Below are 6,944 nucleotides of genomic sequence, written 5' to 3' on the forward strand. Positions count from 1 at the left end.
CTCAGCGAATGCTCCGCGTCCTTCCACAGCTGGGCAGCGTCCCCTGAGCTGTCCCGCTGGGAAACGGGCTCGGGGCGTCATGAGAGACGGGGGGAGCTGCGACTGCTTAGCCTAGAGAAGAGAGGGCTGAGAGGGGATCTCGTTAATACAAGTCCTGCGAGGAGCGGCTGAGGGGGCGGCTCAGCCTGGAGAAAAGCAGGCTCGGGGAACCTTATCGCTCTCTACAACACCCTGGCAGGAAGGTGTAGCCAGGTGTGCGTCGGGCTCTTCTCCCACGGAATCAGCGACAGAACGATAGGACACAGTCTCAAGCTGTGTCAGGGCAGCTTCAGGTTGAACATCAGGAAGAGTCTCTTCACAGAAGGGATGGCTGGACATTGGAACAGCCTGCCCAGGGAGGTGGTGGAGTCACCGTCCCTTGAGGTGTTTAAGGAAAGACTGGAGGTGGCACCCAGTGCCATGGTCTGGTTGACAAGTTTGACTCGATGATCTCGGAGGTCTTTTCTAACCCAGTTGACTCTGTGATTCCGTATTGCAGAACAAATACCTCATACAGAATATAAGTATCTCATAGGCAGGTGCCAAGAATTCCGTATTGCAGAACAAATACCTCATATAGAATATAAGTATCTCATAGGCAGGTGCCAAGAGGATGGTGCCAGACTCTTTTCAGGGGTGCCCAGCAACAGGATGAGAAGTAATGGCCATAAACTAAAGCACGAGGAGTTTCACCTCAACATGAGGAAGAACTTCTTTGCATCGAGGGTGCCGGAAACACTGGAACAGGCTGCCCAGGGAGGGTGTGGAGTCACCCTCTTTGGAGATTAAATTCCAAATCCACCTGGACGTGTTCCTGTATCACTTGCTCCAGGTGACCATGCCTTGGCAGGGGGCTTGTACTGGGTGATCTCCACAGATCCCTTCCAACCCAAAAGATTCCATGATTCTGTGAGGCAGCTGCCAGAGAAAGGGGCACCTCCTGCACCCGGGGCTGTGGGGACAGATGGCCACAGCCACCCCTGCCCCAGCGCCCACCCTGGGGGAGGCAAGGGTGTGACTGGGGGAAAAGTAATGGAGGAAGTGACAGAAATCCATGTTAAATAGGACAAAACTAGAGTGTGGTGTGCAGAGATCCTTAATGAGAGGCAGGAGGTGAAGCCAGGACATCCTCTGTGCTCACAGGCTTTGTCAGGGACTGGCACAGCACAGCCAGCAAGGCAGAAGGACTCTTTGACAGACATTTCACAGCAAGGAGGACAGGACAGTTTATGTCAAGTGCTCTGATGATAACATTTTGGACAGAGCACTGCACTTGAGCTTTTTTAAAACACCATTAGGACTGTGACTGTGTGTCCTGGGTAACTTGCTGAGGCAGGTACCCAAACACTGAAAGGCTGAAAACCACACGGTCTCTCAGTCTGGAAAGCTTTCACTGTTGAACCTTGTATAATAACAACTAAAAGACCCTACAAACTTACAATGAAAAGGAAGCAAATCAGTGTTGACAACAGTATACAAAATCTGTATATATAAAATATATATATTTATATATATATAAAATAAAATACCTCTCCCAAGATGCAGCATGTGGAAATCGTGTCGCAGTAATGCTCACTGGGTAAGCTTTGCATGTGTGTTGTGCCTCTGCAAGTTTCTTAAAGAAATACCATCACAACATGATTCTGAGATGTTGGGGTTTTGTGTTTTGTTTTGGTTTTTTTTGTATATTTTTGTATTTTGTTCCTTCATGATACAAAACAGATTTAAGGGCAATGCCAAAGGTTGGATAGTATCAAACTATGAATTTGTTTTTGGAGATGAACAGACATCTCTGTTACATGAGTGCATGTGTAGAGGAGGAGGTTAGGTTTTAAGGTGTATCGTAAACTCCCTGATAAATTTGAATGTGCTGCACTAATTCTCTTGGTATTTCCAGCAACTGTAGTTTGCATTTATTGCATTGGATTTGGAATCCTAAGTTGGAAGCTGAGCTTCATGAGAAGGGTGAGTGAAATGTTGAACACTGTATGTTTTGAAAATTGTTTTGCAAATACAATTTTCAAACTCTCTGACACCACTTGAAGCAAGGAAGAAAAAGGGCCTACTATTGACTGGATATGTAATTTTTGTGAAGGTGTATAATCCTTTACGTCCTCAGGAACTATTTATATTACATTCTCAAATGTGGAATTATCCCGCTGTAGGGTCACTGAGTTGCTGCTTTTGGATGTGCCTTTGCTGTTAATACGAGAGCCTTTAGCACAGGTGTGTCTGGAGACAGCAAAGGTCTGCAGTTTGTGGGCCTAGGAAAAAGGAGGGTGACTAGTAAGTTTAAAGTTTTATTGAGAAATAAGAAAAAATAATTTGACAGCTGGAGCACCACCTGGGATTCCGTTCTTTGAAGGGGGTTGTCTTGTGTGTTTTCAGTTGTTGGCATGGGAAACAAAGTAATTCACATTCTAAGAGAATAATTTTTTATCCCCAAAACCAGGACACATCCATCTGGATTAAAATGGAAAGTGTCTTTATTAGGGAATTCCTATTTTAAATTGCACTGTTGCTTCACCCTAAATCAGTGGTTCATTAACAAATCAAAGTTAACAATTTAAGCCAAGTAAAAAGTCAAAAAATCTGAGCAATTGTGGAATCAAAGTCTGGTGTATTTCCCAGTTGTATAAATCAGTGTGATAGACTATCAGAGCACACTTAGTAATGGTGTTTCTTAGAGTAACTACTTTGGAAAACCAAAGAAGGGCAAAGCTAATTAACCCTACAACTAGGGCAAAAGTTAGGATATTAGAAAAAAGCAGAATGCCTGTTGTCTCCCTCTCAAGTTCAAACTGAGGCCTCTGTAATTCAAGTATGATGTACAATATTGCTTGTAAATATTCTTTTTCAACTGTCAGGTAATTTTGGAAGATCAAATGTAACAGATCCCTTGGTGTTGAAGTCAGTCCATACCCCAGCCAGTGCTGAGCGTGCATTCCACCTCTGCTCAGCTGCGTCTGAAACATTGCACTGCTGTCAGCACCGTGGAGCGTCATCAATCCCCAGGCTAATTCAGATTCCCAGTTAACTGGGGCACAGGAACTGAATTAAGAATAAACCTCGCTGTTAAGCATTATTCACAGCAACACAGTTTATTTTTGTAACTTATTCCAGTTTTAAAAGCCAGCAACGCACAGGTTGTCCTCTACAGCTCTTTGGTTTACAGCACCAGGGTTATCTGACATTCAGGTTTCTCTTCCCAAGTGCAGGCACAGTCCATTACAGTTGCATGCATCCCATATAGCAACTCAGCTCATGAGCTTTACCAGTGAGACTGGAAAATGGAAAAATAGCAGCAAACACTTAAGTGTTTTGTCCTGGACCAAATTTTAATGCTTAGTCATCTCTTCAGCAAGATCCACTTTCAACCCAACAAATTTTGACAAACATCGCAAAACGTCAAGTAGTTGCAAGCAGGATAAGAAATCTTGCAATGAGGGGCTGCTGAACTGAGTCAGAGCCAAACTCCAGCCCTGCAAGTCTGAGGACACAAGGCAGACGCTGAAGTAAGAGGAGGCTCATACACGTGGTAAGAACTTAATTGCACACATTTTTAAGTAATCAAGTAATTTACACTGAAGGTTTCAGATGTGAATGGTGTTAGGTTCCAGAATAAGATAACTTACAGGGACTTAATTTTCAGAATGTTCTGGAAATCAGGCCCTTTTAAGGGTTCTGGTCTACACCCAAGAGAGGAAGCTTCCAAAATGAAGTCACAATAACATTGTGCACTTTTAAGTTTATACTTACTGACATCAATAGCCAAAACTACCCAAAACATTTTAACTGTGAATAGGGGTAGGACATTGAGAAGAGGCAGTGCATCAAGCTTCATGAAAACCAAGCTGTAGAAACATTGACGGGATTGAAATAATTCCTTTCATAGTTAGAAATATATAAAAATTCCAGCTACAATAATTTTTCATGACCAATAATTTAAAAGTGTTTTGGTCAGTTTTCTCCAAATCTTCATCTAAACATTCTTTGCTTCAGGGCTAAATACAGGAACTTAAAGCCTGCACCAGTTTTCTGTGGAAAAAATATATTACAGAGCTAAAAAGTATTTATAGAAGTCAGTTGTAATTTTGACTCCCTTTCAAGCATCCAAACAAGTTAGTACAAGGCTAACCCAAAACAACAAACAAGTCAACTGTGACATTTTAAGGCACAAATGAGTGTCATAGGATGAGAATATAACTATTCATTCCACTTTGAGAGGGAACTGGATTGCAGTAAGATAGGAAATGGATATAGAGCTGTCAAATAATGCAAAGAAGAAAGTTCTTCCTGTGAAAGGTGTGTCGTGTACCCAAGTACTTTATTGGATTCACTGAGCTACACAGTTCTTCTGGTGCTTTGATAAAACCCCATCTGCAAACAGCTGCCCTGTACCACCCACATCTTGAAACGTCATTTAGGGGTCGTTGCAGGTGGAGACACACAAGCACTACAGTTTCTGTACACCACAGCACAGGGTTTCTTTCTTCACAGAGGCTCTGCTCCTTTTCATGTCATTTTTGTAAGCGTATGTGTGTGAGTGAAAGAAAAGTATTTCATATTAGAACAGGTCACATTTGCTCAGGGAAGAATCTCAGGGAAGATGCAAGGTGCTTGTTCCCAACCAGTCCTGCCTTAGCAAAACACTCCAGGCATGTGTGGGCTGCAAGGACGTTCTAGGGTGTGCTGGAATGATCCACCCAGTTCCAGCATCAGGCCCATGTGGTTTGGGGAGTCCTCAAAGTATGGGGCTTAAATTTGTTTTCTTAAGTTTTAATTATCTTTTTGACTGTGATATCACAAATGATACTAAATGTTCACTGTTCAGGGAGGAGTTTTACAATATAAGTGTGTTAATTAAAAATTAAAATAGTAGCTTTTGGTGGAGTAGGTAATGGCTGCATTTGTTCAGCTTTTCTGCTTATTTGTCCAGTGCTTTTCCGTAGTTCTAAAAGTTAAGATATTCTCAGTAAAACAAAAAAACATATATTGCTGCAATGTAAGTCCCTACTTAATTCATTTTGCCACTATTTGCTTTAAAAATGGCTTTAATGATAAATGAGAGGAAGCTCAAATACACTGGAGTGCTAGAAGATTTGTTGAGAACATGAGAATGTATTTTACATACATCTGTTTCGTGCATAAAGTGCTTATTTGCTTTCTAGACTATGATCCAAATCCATGGAACAAATGCAGTTCCAGGAGTTTTACACAGTCCCTGGGCTTGTGTGGTTTAAGAAACCAAAAGGGACAGAAGGGCGAAGGCCAGGAAGGTATAAACTGTCTCAGTTAGATGAGTTTGTATTCTGTTTGCTTACTAGAGAAAGTATGAAATAGCACAAATCCAGGAATAAACATGACTGTGAAGTGGAAACATTTTAATACTTTGCCCACTGTAGACAGCAGAAGCCTCTGACAGTGCCAAAGTCCTGTTAATTGTATCTGTGTGGCTCATATCGGCACATCCAGATAAAAAAATGAATGCAACTGTCCCTGTTTAACACAGAATAAAACAGAAAGGATGGCCGGCCTGGAAATAATCAGATTCTGAATTAGAATACAACTGGCTTACTCTATGTTTTAATTTTTTCTTCTAGGGAAATTTGCATTCACGTTTACAACTTACTTGATAAAAATCAGATATTTTCTGGGCCTTGTTCCTAATCCCTGTCTCCCTCCCTTCCCATTGTTTGGGCTGCATTCTCCATGCTTACCTCACATTACCTTTCCTTCTCTGTTTATTATGAGGAAAGTTTATGAAATGCAGCAAGGCATGCAACAGCCTTGGAAAGGGTTCAACTTGATGGAAGATTTAGTGCTTGGGTCACCTGGAACAGATGGAAGCTCTCAGCTACTGACTACCCTTCTACATCTGGGAAAAATCTTGTTATGGAATGAGTTAACTACCGGAGGCAGCTGCTTTGCTGGGCTGAGATACCTGTCCCGACAGCCTTTTAATCTCTTAGCTACTTTACCAGGATTAAACCATAATCTTCAACTAGCATGGAAATCAGCAAGAGGCAGTGACAGAATGCAGGCAGTAGTCCCATTACCTCTGTGCTGTTCAGAGGAGGAGGGGGAATTGATAAACTGGGGCTTTTACCAGCTTTGGGTTAGGATGCAGTAAACTGCAGCAGTCCAGCCCAAGAAGGAGCAAGAAATACATCCTCAGTCAAGCACAACTTGCATGCCAAGTACCATCCTTTTAGAAAAGCAGACTGGAATAGGTAGATTTGTCTTTTATCTGGGGACTTGAAGCTGAACATCCTCCCCTTTGTTTTAGGGGAGCATCTAAGTTTACCTTTAGTCATGTTAATACTGGTTGCTACAGCATTTCACAGAATCAAGTCCCATAAACCTTATTTATTAGGCTACGTTATTCCCAGGCAGATCAGTTTCCGAAGTTTTTCACCAAGTACTTCATCACTGTTTGGGTGTTCGGGGATAGAATAATTTGTATAAAAAATGAAAATTAATGCTGGTTTAGGCACCTTAATTCTTCACCTTTACCCCCTGTAAAACATTTTCAAACACAACATTTACCTTGAGTTTCTTCTTTCAGAAGTTACAAATGCACAAAATGATAGCCTTATGAAGTGACCAAGTAGTTGCTTGTCTACACAGCAGATCAGTTCCTGAGCTAAAAATAAAAAATCAGGAGCAGTCCCTTACAGCATCTGATTAATTTCTCTTTTTTACTTATATAGGGAAATGTTTAAGTATTATGAAGGACAGGATAACATAAATGCCAGTTGAGGAACAGCAGGTGGTTTTTTAAGAGGCTCTAATATTTGTGGGTTTAAGTTCTTTTCTCACATTTGAAAGGATCCCAGCTATTAATATGAGTTCATCCCCGTTTCAGAAGACTCCTAGAAGCTTAAACAAGTGCACTGAAAAAG

At 41.7% G+C, this 6,944-nt stretch overlaps 1 long non-coding RNA gene across 1 annotated transcript; it reads left to right on the forward strand.

The window, feature by feature from the left end:
• The first annotated feature begins 738 nt into the window (after positions 1-738).
• On the forward strand, positions 739-3,124 carry LOC108448145. Its single transcript, XR_001863926.1, has 2 exons — positions 739-2,004; positions 2,907-3,124. It is a non-coding gene; the product is annotated as an uncharacterized LOC108448145 (long non-coding RNA).
• The last annotated feature ends 3,820 nt before the right edge of the window (positions 3,125-6,944 follow it).

The sequence above is a fragment of the Corvus brachyrhynchos genome, unplaced genomic scaffold (assembly GCF_000691975.1).
Source record: "Corvus brachyrhynchos isolate BGI_N302 unplaced genomic scaffold, ASM69197v1 scaffold126, whole genome shotgun sequence".
In the NCBI taxonomy this organism is placed as follows: Eukaryota; Metazoa; Chordata; class Aves; order Passeriformes; family Corvidae; genus Corvus; species Corvus brachyrhynchos.